This window comes from Myotis lucifugus, unplaced genomic scaffold (genome assembly GCF_000147115.1).
Source record: "Myotis lucifugus unplaced genomic scaffold, Myoluc2.0 scaffold_197, whole genome shotgun sequence".
Taxonomy (NCBI): domain Eukaryota; kingdom Metazoa; phylum Chordata; class Mammalia; order Chiroptera; family Vespertilionidae; genus Myotis; species Myotis lucifugus.
Window position 1 is genome coordinate 1,680,296 of NW_005871245.1, and position 11,984 is coordinate 1,692,279.

Below are 11,984 nucleotides of genomic sequence, written 5' to 3' on the forward strand. Positions count from 1 at the left end.
CAGGCAGAGGGCCATCGCTGACCCATAATTTGCTGACAACAGTTACAGCTCATCTCTGTGGGAAAGGAGAGAGCCTCTTGGCAAATACCAGATCAGCGGGCAGTGCTCCTTCAGCACCGGGTGCAGTTCTGGTCTTTAACACCTTTCACCTCGCCCTGGCTGGTTTGGCTCAGTGGATAGAGCGTCGGCCTGTGGACTAAAGGGTCCCAGGTTTGATTCTGGTCAAGGGCACATGCCCAGGTTGCAGGCTCCATCCCCAGTGAGGGGTGTGCAGGAGGCAGCCGATCCATGATTCTCTCTCATCATGGATGTTTCTATCTCTCTCGCCCTCTCCAAAATCAATAAAGATATATTTAAAAACAAACAAAAACCATTTCACCTAGTGGTTTTGGCGTCTGCTATGCACTGAATCGTGTTGCCCCCAAAATTTATGTTGGAGCCCTAACTCCCAAGATGACTGTATTTGAGATAGGGCCCGTCTGGAAATAATTAAGGTTCAATAAGGTCATGCAGGTGGGGCTCTGATCTAATCAGACAGGTGTCCTTATGAGAAGAGATAGCAGAGCATTGGTTCTCTGCCATCCAGAAGGTGTCTTCTCCAAGCCAGGCAGAGAAACCAGCGCGGCCAGAACTTGACCTGGGACTTCTAGCTTCCAGAACTTATTCCCGTGAGTAATAAATGTTTGTTGTTTGACCCACCCAATATGGTACATTGATGATTTTTGCCTTAATCAATGATCTAACTGGGGCTGCAAAATGGAGTTTTTCTAGTTCTCACATTCCTTCTAGTGGGTTAGCTGGCATTTTTCTACAAGAAAACCAAACCAAAACCAAACAAAACAAAAAACCACCAAAAACTTTCCCTCATCAATTAGAAATGAACCTAACTACAGTTCCTCTCAAAAAGGCAGGATAAATGCTTCATTCTCTAACGGAAGGTTTTTGTTTTTTCTCTTTAAATTAAAATATCTAGAACCTGTTTGTATGCCGAGGGACTAATTCTATGGAAAGGATGATGCAGGAGAGGGGTTACAGAAGGTGTGAAGTCCACAAAAGGTGAGAGGATTTGGAGTGTAAGTGGGGGAGGAGGAGAAGAGGTGGGAATTTAGGGAACAGAAGGAAGGGTGTGAGCTGGTCATCTGGGCAGACACAGAGGGCCAGCTTACAAAAAACTGCCCTGAAAAAACACACAAAACCTGGCCAGTTGTGGGCTCGATCCCCAAGGGGGGTGGGGAGGGGGAGGGCTTGTACGATTGATGATGATCCTCTCTCATCGATGTTTCTATCTCTCTATGCCTTTCTTCTCTCTCTAAAAATCAACGAAAACATTTAAAAAGAAAGAAAGAAACTGCCCTGGAGGATTGTTGAGCCTGGCTAGTGTGCTTTTTAAAATCCTCACCAGAGGGAGAGAGAGAGAGAAGCACTGATCTGTTGCCTCCCTTAAGCACCCCCACTGAGGATCACACCTGAAGCCTAGGTATGTGGCCTGACTGGGAATTGAACAGCAGCCTTTGGTGTACAGGACGACACTTCAACCAGTGGAGCCACACGGACCAGGGCATGGCAGGTGTCCTTCTGAGGCGGGGAGCTGTGACCGTGTCTGCATGCAGGCAGTTTTCTCCTCCACACCCAGAGAAGGTGGCTGGTTGGATTGCTGCCGGCCTGGGCTTTCCAGGTGAGTGCGCCACAGCAGAGGGAGGCAAGCAGTGCAGGGTCCTGTCGAAGGAGGACTATAAGGAGTGAGAACAGAAATTAGGCTGGTTAAAAACAGAAGTGAGCCCTAGCCAGTTTGGCTTAGTGGATAAAGTGTCAGCCGGCAGACTGAAGGGTCCGGGGTTTGATTCTGGTCAAGGGCATGTACCTTGGTTGAAGACTGGATTCCCAGCTCTCGTTGGGGCACATGCGGGAGGCAGCTAAATCAATGTGTCTCTCTCACATCAATGTTTCTTTCTCTCTGTCTCTCCCTTCCATTCTCTATTTAAAAAATTCAAAAAAAAATATATATATATGGCTAATATGCTAAGTGTCTGACCATTCGACCATTTGACGGTAGCTATGACACACAAAGACCACCAGGGGGCAAATGCTCCACAAACAGGCATGGAAACATGGAACAGACTGATGAATCTCAGAGGGAAGAGAGGATGGGGGAGAGCAGAAAGAGATTAACCAAAGATATTCCTTTAAAAAATATATATATTTTTATTGATTTCAGAGAGAGGGAGAGGGAGAGAGAGATTGAAACATCAATGATGAGAGTGAATCATTGATTGGCTGCCTCCTGCACGCCCCCTACTGGGGATTGAGCCCACAACCTGGACATGTGCCCTTGATCAGAATCGAACCCAGGACCCTTCAGTCCGCAGGCTGAGGCTCTAGCCATTGAGCCAAACTGGATAGGGCAACCAAAGATCTTATATGCATACTAGGGGTCCCTTGGCCTGGCCTGCACCCTCTCGCAATCCAGGACCCCTCGGGGGATGTTGGACTGCTGGTTTTGGCCCGATCCTTGCAGGCCAGGCTGAGGGAACCCACCAGTGCACGAATCTGTGCACCAGGCCTCTAGTGTTTATATATATTAAAAAAAAAAGAAGTGAGAGCAGGAGAGTAATGGCTAGATGGGAAATGGGATGGGAGGTCTCAGCCAGCTTGCTGAGCTTTGAATTTCTGGTTTTGGTATCAGTTTTCAAAATTGATTTAAACAAGCATGTAAGCATGGAGGTTGAAAGGGTAGTGGAGGTCCGTCCGGTGGCCTCCTTGCCCTGTGCCCACCATCACCTGTACCTTATAGAGAGTGAGTGCCACATCGAGGACAAGGACTGGACCCCATTCCTATCTGAGCCCCCAGTACCCAACTGGCACAGAGGAGTGACAGCGAAGGCTTGAGGTTTCGCTGAATGAATGAAGGATAGCAAACACTTATATGGCACTTACTAGGTGCCAAGCACTAGTCTAACAGCTCGTTGATTTCTCCCAAGATTCCTGTGAAGTGGGGTCAACTATTATCCCTATTTTAACAGACAAGGAAACTGAGACACAGAAAGGTAAAATAATTAGTTCAGGGTCGTGGAGCTAGAAAGAGGCCGAGTCCATGTTCCTAACCACCAGGTTATTCTAAATGGATAAATAAGAGTCAGAAGCTCTGTCCGAAGTGATGCCAGGTTTCTCGAGGTCAGAGCCCTGGTCTGGTGGAGAGAGACAGAGACAATAAACAATGAACTGAAGAATACACAATTCTAGGTTATGACAGCTGCCATGAAGGAGACACACTGAGGGCCAAGAACAAGAATGGGCAGACTTCCTTCGTTGGGGTGGTCAGGGAAGGCTTCTCTGAGGAGGTGGCACTTCAGGTAAAGGCTAGGAAGGAGCCAGTACTGTGAGGAGCAAGGAAGAGTATCTTAGGATGAGGGAACAGAAGGCCCTGAGGCAAACATTCAAGGTATTCTGGGAGCTGGAAAGGATTCCAATGGCTGAAAAGGAAGATGGCCCAGTGGCACTGGGGAGGTGGGCAGGCACACAGACCTGAGAGGCCATGGCCAGGAGTTTGGATTTTATTATTCTTTTTTATTATTTTATTTTATTTTTATTATGCAAGCAAAGTGGGAGGTAAGCCACTAGAGAGTTTTAAGCAATTTGGTTCAAATTTATTTATTTATTTTAGAGAGAGAGAAACATCGATTTTTTGTTGTTCCGCCTATTGATGCACTTATGACCCAGGATTGAATACCTAACCTTGGCTCATCGGGACGATGCTGCAACTAACTGTGCTACCCGGCCAGGGCAATTTGGTCCAATTTGTACTTTTAGAAAAATGTAGGTTTTAATTTATTTTCTCAGAGAGAGAGGAAGGGAGAGGGATAGAGACATAGAAACATCAAGGCTTCAGCTGCCTCCTGCATGCCCCCTACTGGGGATCAAGCTGGAAATTGGAGCCCGTGCCCTGACAGGGAATGAACCAGGGACCTCTCGGTTCCTAGGTCAATGCGCATCCGCTGAGTCACCCTGGCTTGGCCCAGTTTATATTGATATATTTTTAATTTTTAAAATTGATTTCATAGAAGAAGGAAGAGGGAGAGAGAGACAGAGACATCAATGATGAGAAAGAAGCATGGATTGGCTGCCTCCTGCACGCCCCACATTGGGGATCGAGCCTGCAACCCGGGCATGTGCCCTGACTGGGAATTGAACCATGACGTCCTGGTTCATAGGTTGACGTTCAACCACTGAGCCGCGCCAGCCGGGCCCAGTTTGTATTTTTAAAGCAGAAGCAGTTTTGTTCCTCTGTCCATTTGCTTATTTAGTCATTGATTCTTGAGTTTCTTCATTCATTCTTTGATTCTTTCTTATTGATTTTAGAATGGGAGGAGAGAGAGAAAATATCAACGTGTTGTTCCACTTGTTTATGCATTCATCGGTTGCTTCTTGTATGTGCCCTGACCAGAGATCAACCCCAAAACCTTGGCATCTTGGGACGATGCTCTAACCAAGTTACCCGGCCAGGGCCAGTTCCTTCTTTAATTCTTACCTTCGAGTATTTATTTTTTCATCGGGCTTGCATTTGTGCACCTGAGAATTCCTTGGTTCCTGGACAATTCATGCATTTCCATGCCCGAAGAGCCTGAGCCAGACCCTGCCTGGGCACTGGGGGCATTGACAAGAGCCAGGCCCAGTCCTTGCCCTTGAGGAAAACATATTGTACACCCCACATTCTAAGAACCAGTTGTCACCCTAAGACGGTGCTGAGTTTCTGGGGATGGGGTGGCAGCCGAGGAAGGAGGGCGGCAAGGCTTGGAGACCAGATCTGCATGGTGCCTGTGACAGCAGCCAGAGGTCAACTGGCGGTGAGAATTTGGGTCAGGCCTGTCCCGGGCTGGTCCTCAGTTTTCCCGGCTGCAAGAGGTATTGGTGGAGGGTGGGGGGGGGGGGGTGCTTCAGTGACAGAGGGGAGCCCCTCTTAACCTCAAACGCAGCGATTCTAAAAGAGCAGGTGCTTCTGGAGGGAGGAACCTGCCCCTTTGGAGGGAGCCGTTGGGAAGGCTGCGCTGGAAGTTGGGGTCTGCGGAGAGGAGCTGGGGTGCGGGGACGGGGCTGGGCCGACCCTCGGTGGCCAGGGGAGGCGGGGAAGTGGGGGCGGGCGGGCCTGGGATTTGAGGGCCCCTCCCCGCGGCGGGCAGCTGGCTTGGTGCTGGGGCGGGACTGTGAGCTCTCCCCGCCACCGCCGTCTCGCCGCTGCGGCTGCAATAAGAGAAGTCCGAGGCGGCTTCCTCCTCTCTGCCCTGAGGGGGCGGCGGTCAGAGGCCACAGCCCCTCCGTTACCCCCCACCCCTTAGACACTCAGGCTGCCGGGAGCCCCGCGCACTCACCTGGGGTCCGTCGGAAGCGGCCTCAGCTGGAACCAGGTAGGCGGCGGTCAGGTGGGGCTGGAGGGCTGCGTGCCCCGCCCCCGCCCTCGGGTGGCCCAGGAGGAAGGGGGGGAGGGGAGGGAGAGGGGGAGAGGGAGGGGTGAGCCTGAATTTAGGGAGGGCAGCTGAGGGAACTGAGAGCCAGGAGTGGAGGGCCAGGGGGCCGCACCCCGAAAAGGACCTCAGGAGGAAAACCAGAGTAAGACTGATGGAATGGGGAGGGGCCGAGGGGATCTGGGGAAGCAGCGCCCCTAAAAGGTCTGGTGGGAGAACGGAAGGAACCTGTGGAGGGAGACTGACAGGCTTTGGGAACAGGGCTGAAGGGGGCGAGGGACCGGCGGACCTCCGACAGAGGCGGAGAGAAACCGAGGGGACCTGGACGTGAGAGTTTGGGGAGAAGCTGCGGAGCCTGAGCGAGGGGACCCGGCGGGTCTGGGAGGAGCAGGTGGGGGAGTCTGCGGGAAGGTGGTAGGACAGCCACCTCTGGAGGACGCGGAATGTGGGGTGCAATCGGAGGGCCATTAAGCCCCCCCATCTGGCCTTGGCAGAAGTGGGGCGAAGCCCGCAGCCAAGAGGGAGCGGAGGCGCTCGCGAACCAGCCCCGGGACCCTCCGCCCCCCACCGGTGGGCGGGCCTCGGAATGTCAGGGGACTCCTTCTGGGCGCTGGAGGTGCGGGCCCGCTTCCTGGGGAAGTCCCCGCCCTCGGCAGGGATGGGCCTCTCTGGGTGCCCCCTCCCTGCCCGGAGCGGCGGTCTCGGTCCACGTTCTGCTCGGGATCCGGGAATTGCTGGCCGCCCCGACGGAAATCCTGCCTTTGACCGCGATCGCTGGGAGGGGCTGTCTCCATGGCAACGAGAGGGTGGAGACGCTCAGCCCCGCGCTTGGCTGCTGTAGCGCGGTGCCCTCGCAGCCCACTCTGCTCCCCGCTTCGCTCCCATTTTTTTTCTTTCATTGATTTGAAAGAGAGAAAAAGGAGACGGAGACATAGGAGCGTAGGGGGTGTGGGGGTGGGGGTGGGGGTGGGGAGAGAGAGAGAGAGAAAGAAGCAATATCTATCGGTTGCCTCGGGTACCCGCCCGGGGGACTGAAACCGCAACCCGGTATGTGCCCTGACCGGAATCGAACCGCCACCTTTTGATATACGGGAGGAGTTCCAACCAACTGAGCCACAGCAACCAGGGCTTTGCCCCTGTTTTGGGTCCTCGTCCGGGAGGACCTGGGAGGATCTGGGAGGGCTGCGGACAGAGGAGTGAGATGACGGTGATCAGTGTTCAGGGATCGCGGGGTGGGTGGTCTGCAGTTTCTGGGACGTGACCAGACTGGGCCCTTGATTGCTGTGTGACTTCACGCTGGTTATGAGGCTTCTCTGGGCCTCATTTTCCTCCTGTGACTGATGCAGGACATCACCTCTGGCCCTCCCAGCCCCCACCTCCCTCCCATCCCCGGTCAGGAGCATCGAGTGCAGAAAGCAGTGTTTGCTAAGTATCCTGGAGGGGTTCAGAGTGATTTGTCACGGACCCGGGAGCCTCCCTTCACCTTCTCAAAAGCATGTAGGGGGACCCGAAAGCCTGACAGGGCCTCCAGGGACCAGCACATGGCTGACATCTAACAAATACATGAATGTTTGAGATCTGGCCTCCTTCCATCTGTGGTTGTGCTGGGAGAGCGAGGCCCTGTTCCCACTTCACAGACGAGAGGACGGTGGTTGGGGGGTCAGTGACTGACAGGGCCAGCACGAGGGACCCAGAGTCCAGGGAGTCTTGTCCCTGATGTGGTGGTGGAAGCAGCCAGAGCTGAGGCCTGAGTTCCCCCCTCTCCCGACCAAATCCCGATTTCTATCCCTATTTTCTAGGCAAAGAAACTGCGGCTGGGGAAGGTGAACCGACTTGCCCCTCTGGAATGTGTGCAGGGGGAGGGGAGGGGGGAAGAAGGCTTGGGCTCCATGGACTTTGTGGCTGGCTCCTGATCCCCGGGGGGCATGAGGGGGGCGTGAGGGGGGGCATGAGGTGTGAGAGTGTGTGTAAGGTTTGGGCTTTGAGTGGATGGGCATCAGCATGTAAGCATCTGTGTGGGTATGTCTCTGCAGCCACCTGGGGCTGATGTGGAAAAGGAAGTGGCCAGACCTTGAGAGGCTGGGTCGGGGGGCTCCACAGCCAGGGAAGGGGGGCCAGGGCCTTTCCTGTCTGGCCACACTGTGGAACATAGACTCATTCCTTCCGCTTCCTCCGAGCCACCCAAGAAACTGGAGTCCCTAAAGACCACTGCTTTAGAGGCTGATGGGTGTGTTTTCAGCAACAGATGAAAAACCACTTTTACCCACAAGAAGTGGAAAAAATTCAGCTGACACCCTCAGGACCATATGGAGGGTAAAGCGAGTGTAGCAAAGATAGGTTCCCCTCCCCCTCCCCTGCCCCATCCTTCCAACTGTGCTCCCCACACCAGGGTAGTAGCCTCAGATTGCGGTATGTCTTCTCCGCCCCTGGCTGTTCACGGGTGGAGAATGTAAGGGCCTCAAAAGAAGCTGGAGTGAGATGGTTGGAGGTTCAAGGAGAGGTGAAGGCCTCAGTGAAGGAGATCAGGGCTCAGTAAGGGCACTGGAGCAGGAGGGGTGGAGGGTATCAGCGAGGGATGAAAGTCAGGGAGGGGTCAGGTCTAGGTGACTGGTGACGAATGGGGTGCCGTGGGGCTGAGAGCCCAGAGCCCTGAGCCCTGAGGAGAAGCCGGAACTCTTGCAGGATGGTGGTTTCCTGCTGCTGCCCAAAGGCCCAGTTCCCTTTTGGTGAAATCCCCCAGGCAGCTGTGCCAGCTCAGGCCTCCCCCTCCCCCTGGGAACCTCTCTTTCTCCTCAGCTCTGCTACTCCTCCTCCCTCAACCCTGGAGGTGCTTGCAGGGGCTTGACCTCACTTGATGTTCTGAAGCAACCTCATGAGGTAGCGATTTCTATTCCTATTTTCTAGGCAAAGAAACTGCAGCTCAGGAAGGTGAACTGACTGACTTGCCCAATGTCTCAAGCTAGCTGCCGTGCCGGGTAGAATTTGCCCCTAAACTTGTCTTCAGATCCTGCAGATACTTGGCAGGGGTTGGGGGGGGGGGGACAGGACATCCTGGCTCTATATCACAGCCCTGTCCTGGCTTTGGGAAGCGTGGCCCTCAAGAGAGGATGTGTAGGCCTCGGCTCCCATGTCCAGGAGTAAGGGCGGGAGGGAGGCAGGCCGGGCTGGGTGGCCAGCTGCCACATGCTATGGCAGGGGTGGTATGTTCAGTTGGCCAGGGGCTGGGAAGGCATGATGACGTTCTCCTGCTCAGCCTTTGGAGAACACAGCCACGGTGCCAGGAACAGAACCCTGGACCTGAATTTATAGCCCTGGCTTTGAATCCCCTGTCTGGCTGTTTGACCTCGAGCAAGTCACTTCCCCCTACACACAAGGTGGGGTGGGGGGAGGTGGCCTGAGGAACGGTCCCTGGGGGCCCTCAGCTTGGAAGCCTGTGGTTCTCAGCCTCCCTTAGCCACTGCACACTGGGCAGCAGGCACATTTCTTCCAGCCTCCCAACAACCGCACAGACGGTCCAGGTGCGGACACGGAGGTTCCGAGGGCTCATGTCACTCATTCGAGGTTCTGCAGTTGGGTAGGGCCACACAGAGGAAATGCTGAAGGTCAGACCTCAGCTCTGACATCCACAACCTGAGTTTGGCCCAGATGAGCCTCTGGTAACTGACTCCTGTCAGCCAGATGTTCAAGAGGCATATTTACGAACAGAATCAAGTCCCTATCTGCAAAACAGGGGTGATAATATAAAAGCCACTTCCTAGGGTCACTAAGTGAGGTCATGCGTGGGAATTGCTTGGATCAACACCAGGCACGGAATAGGTGTTCAGTAAAATCGCATTTTTAAACCGATAGTGGTTGCCTCCCAGACTTCTAGGGAGCCGGATTGCTTTCCAAAGATCCCTTTCCCTTTTCTGTCTCTGCCTCCCTACTTTTCATTTCTGTCTCTGTTTCTCTTTGTTTCTTCTGGCATGAAGTGCTGGAGCTGGCTAGTGCTGGCTCTGGGGAGCTGAATCTGCCAATCTCTTTCCAGCCCAGCGTTCAGGAAGTCACTTCAGTAACCTGCAATCAGCCATGGTGGGAATATTGACACCGTGGAAATCAGCAAAGGCGACAAATCAGGGCCTCTTGTTTTCCCTTTAAGAGTCGGTAGACCAGCACATCACACTGGGATTCTCTTTGTCTCTCTGTGTTTATGTCTTCCTGTGTCTCTCAATCTCTGTCTTTTCTTTTTTTTGTTTCTCCCCATCTCTTTCTTCTGAGACAGCCACATGAGTGTGGTCACATGCAGCGTGGCCCTTTCACTGCCTGGGGCCATGCAGATGCCACATGCTGTGCCCCACACCCTCACCCCACACCCTCCAACCCCCTCAACACACTGGTGCCCAGAGGGTCAGGCTTAGCCCCGGGCCCTGGTCCCCTTCAGGTCTAGAGTGCAAAGCCCTGAGAGCTGACCCTGCTGCCTGTTGCCCGTGGTGTCGGAGCCGCGCGGCTCTTCCTCAGCCCACCGAGCCCTCTGCCTCCTCCTCAGTGGCTGACAGTGTCTGATCCCTACCCCATTCCAGACATGCAGGATTTGGGGCTCCCCTTCGGCTGATTTAAAATCATTGTGGTAACTATGTGGCAACATGGTAACTATGTGGGGACCCCAGAGGCTGTATAAGTTTGTGTCTTTTATATATTTTTGGAAGGAAGGGGGAAGGGTAGAAAAGAGAAAGGAGGGGGGAGGGGGGGAAGGAGAGGGGGGGGAGAGAGAGAGAGAAACATCAATGTGAGAGAGCCACATCAATTAGTTGCCTCTCACATGGTTGGGGTGGAGAACCTGCAACCCAGGTACACGCCCTTGACCGGGAATCGAACCCATGACCCATTGGTGCGTGGGCCGATGCTCTAACCACTGAGTCCCGCTGGCCAGGACTATGTTTGTCTCTTTTACACAAGGGAGCTCTGTGTGGGTCTGCCATCTGGAAGGGCTGTGTGTTCCTATGGGGCTCCGTGCATCTGTGAATGCTTGTAGGAATGGCTGTAATTTTCCAGGTCTGTGACCAGGCAATAGAAAAAAGTGACTCTGATTCTGGAGCCAAATGCCAGGATAAATCAACTGTGTGACCTTGGGCAAGTTTCTAGACCTCTGTGCCTCAGTTGCCTTATCAATAATAATACTTACCTCATAAGGTGGTTGTAGGAATAAAATGAGGTAATATATGTGAGCTGTTTAATGCAGGTGCTGGCGCATAGTGCTATACATTCTATACATGCAATTCTTGTGGGGAGGCTGTGTGTGTGTGTGTGTGTGTGTGTGTGTGTGTGTGTGTGTAGATGGGTGAGGGCTGGAGGTATGTGTATATGAGGGTGTGGGTATCCTTGAAGATGTAAGTGTCTGTGAGTGTGTGTGTGTGAATCTGCACAGAGGAGCTCAGAGTCTCTGCAAGAGGTGCCGTGTATAGCTGAGGGAATGTGTGTGTGTCAGGAGAGGTGTGTGACTCTGAGTCTCGGCCCTGTATGCTGTCTGAGACACGTGTCTTCCGGTGAGAAGACCTCCATCTCATCCTGTAACCCTTGTTTTCATCTTACCCCCCATCTGTCCCCTCGGTGCCTCAAATCCCTGGAGGCCATTCCCAGCTCCATTCTCTCCCTGGCCCTAACCAGCCCTGCAACATCCTGGAGCCTTTCAGACACCATGGTTTTGCCCCGGGGGAAGGGTCCTGAGGTGAAGACCTCTGCAATGGCTTAGTGAACAGGGGCTATTTTAGGTTTCTCACCACAGCCTGCCTCACAGTTCACCACATGGGTGTCAGCCCCCATCCCCCCTTCCACAGGAGAACAGTTACAGTGAAGGGTGAGAGGGGTGGGGTGGGGACCAGGGCACTGATGTGACAGAGTCATTGGCTGGGCAGCTGGACCTGGTGGATCCAGGAAGGCTTCCTGGAAGAGGTGAGTGATGCTTGGTAGGAGGGGCAGGACCCATAAGGGGAACTGGATTTGGGGGTTAAGAAAAGCCAAGCAGGGGCCCCTCTGAGGAAACCACCCCGCAACTCTCCATTCCTCTCACAGCTTAGGAAACGGAGTGTTCTCCCCCCAGCAGTTCCTCTCTGAGTGTTGCAATGCCAGGGTTTCTGGTGGGGTGTGGGGAGCCCTTGCTCAATGACCTGCTAGCCTGTTGCTCAGGGGACACAGTTACCCGGAGAGGCTAAGCACATTGGTGGGCTCCCCAAGGGATCCTGGTGGCCTTGGCTTCTGACGGGGTATTTCCTTGCTATGGGGATAGGAGCTGGCTCTGGAGATGGGTGTCCACCTTTGCTCGGCCACCATTTGTGGCCGGTAGCTGTGGGCTGCTGGGGTTTACCCAGCCCAGGCTGTGAGCAGAGGCAGCTTTCAAAGGAGAGTGAGTGCCTTTTATGAGACAGTGACTGGCAGCCACCGAAATGAGCTGAGCGTGACCTTATAGAAAACCCACTAGAGGGAGAGGGGTGTCCACACTAAAAATATGAGTGTCGGAGTGTCTGAGTCTGTTTGCTTTAGAGGCAGCCTGTG

General features: G+C 53.8%; 1 long non-coding RNA gene across 1 annotated transcript in view; it reads left to right on the forward strand.

The window, feature by feature from the left end:
- The first annotated feature begins 5,222 nt into the window (after nt 1–5,222).
- The window catches only part of LOC102417523, an 8,307-nt gene continuing 1,545 nt past the window's right edge, over nt 5,223–11,984 (forward strand). Inside the window, exon 1 of the long non-coding RNA XR_002831293.1 lies at nt 5,223–5,399. This is a non-coding gene — a long non-coding RNA (uncharacterized LOC102417523). The remainder of the gene's footprint in view (nt 5,400–11,984) is intronic.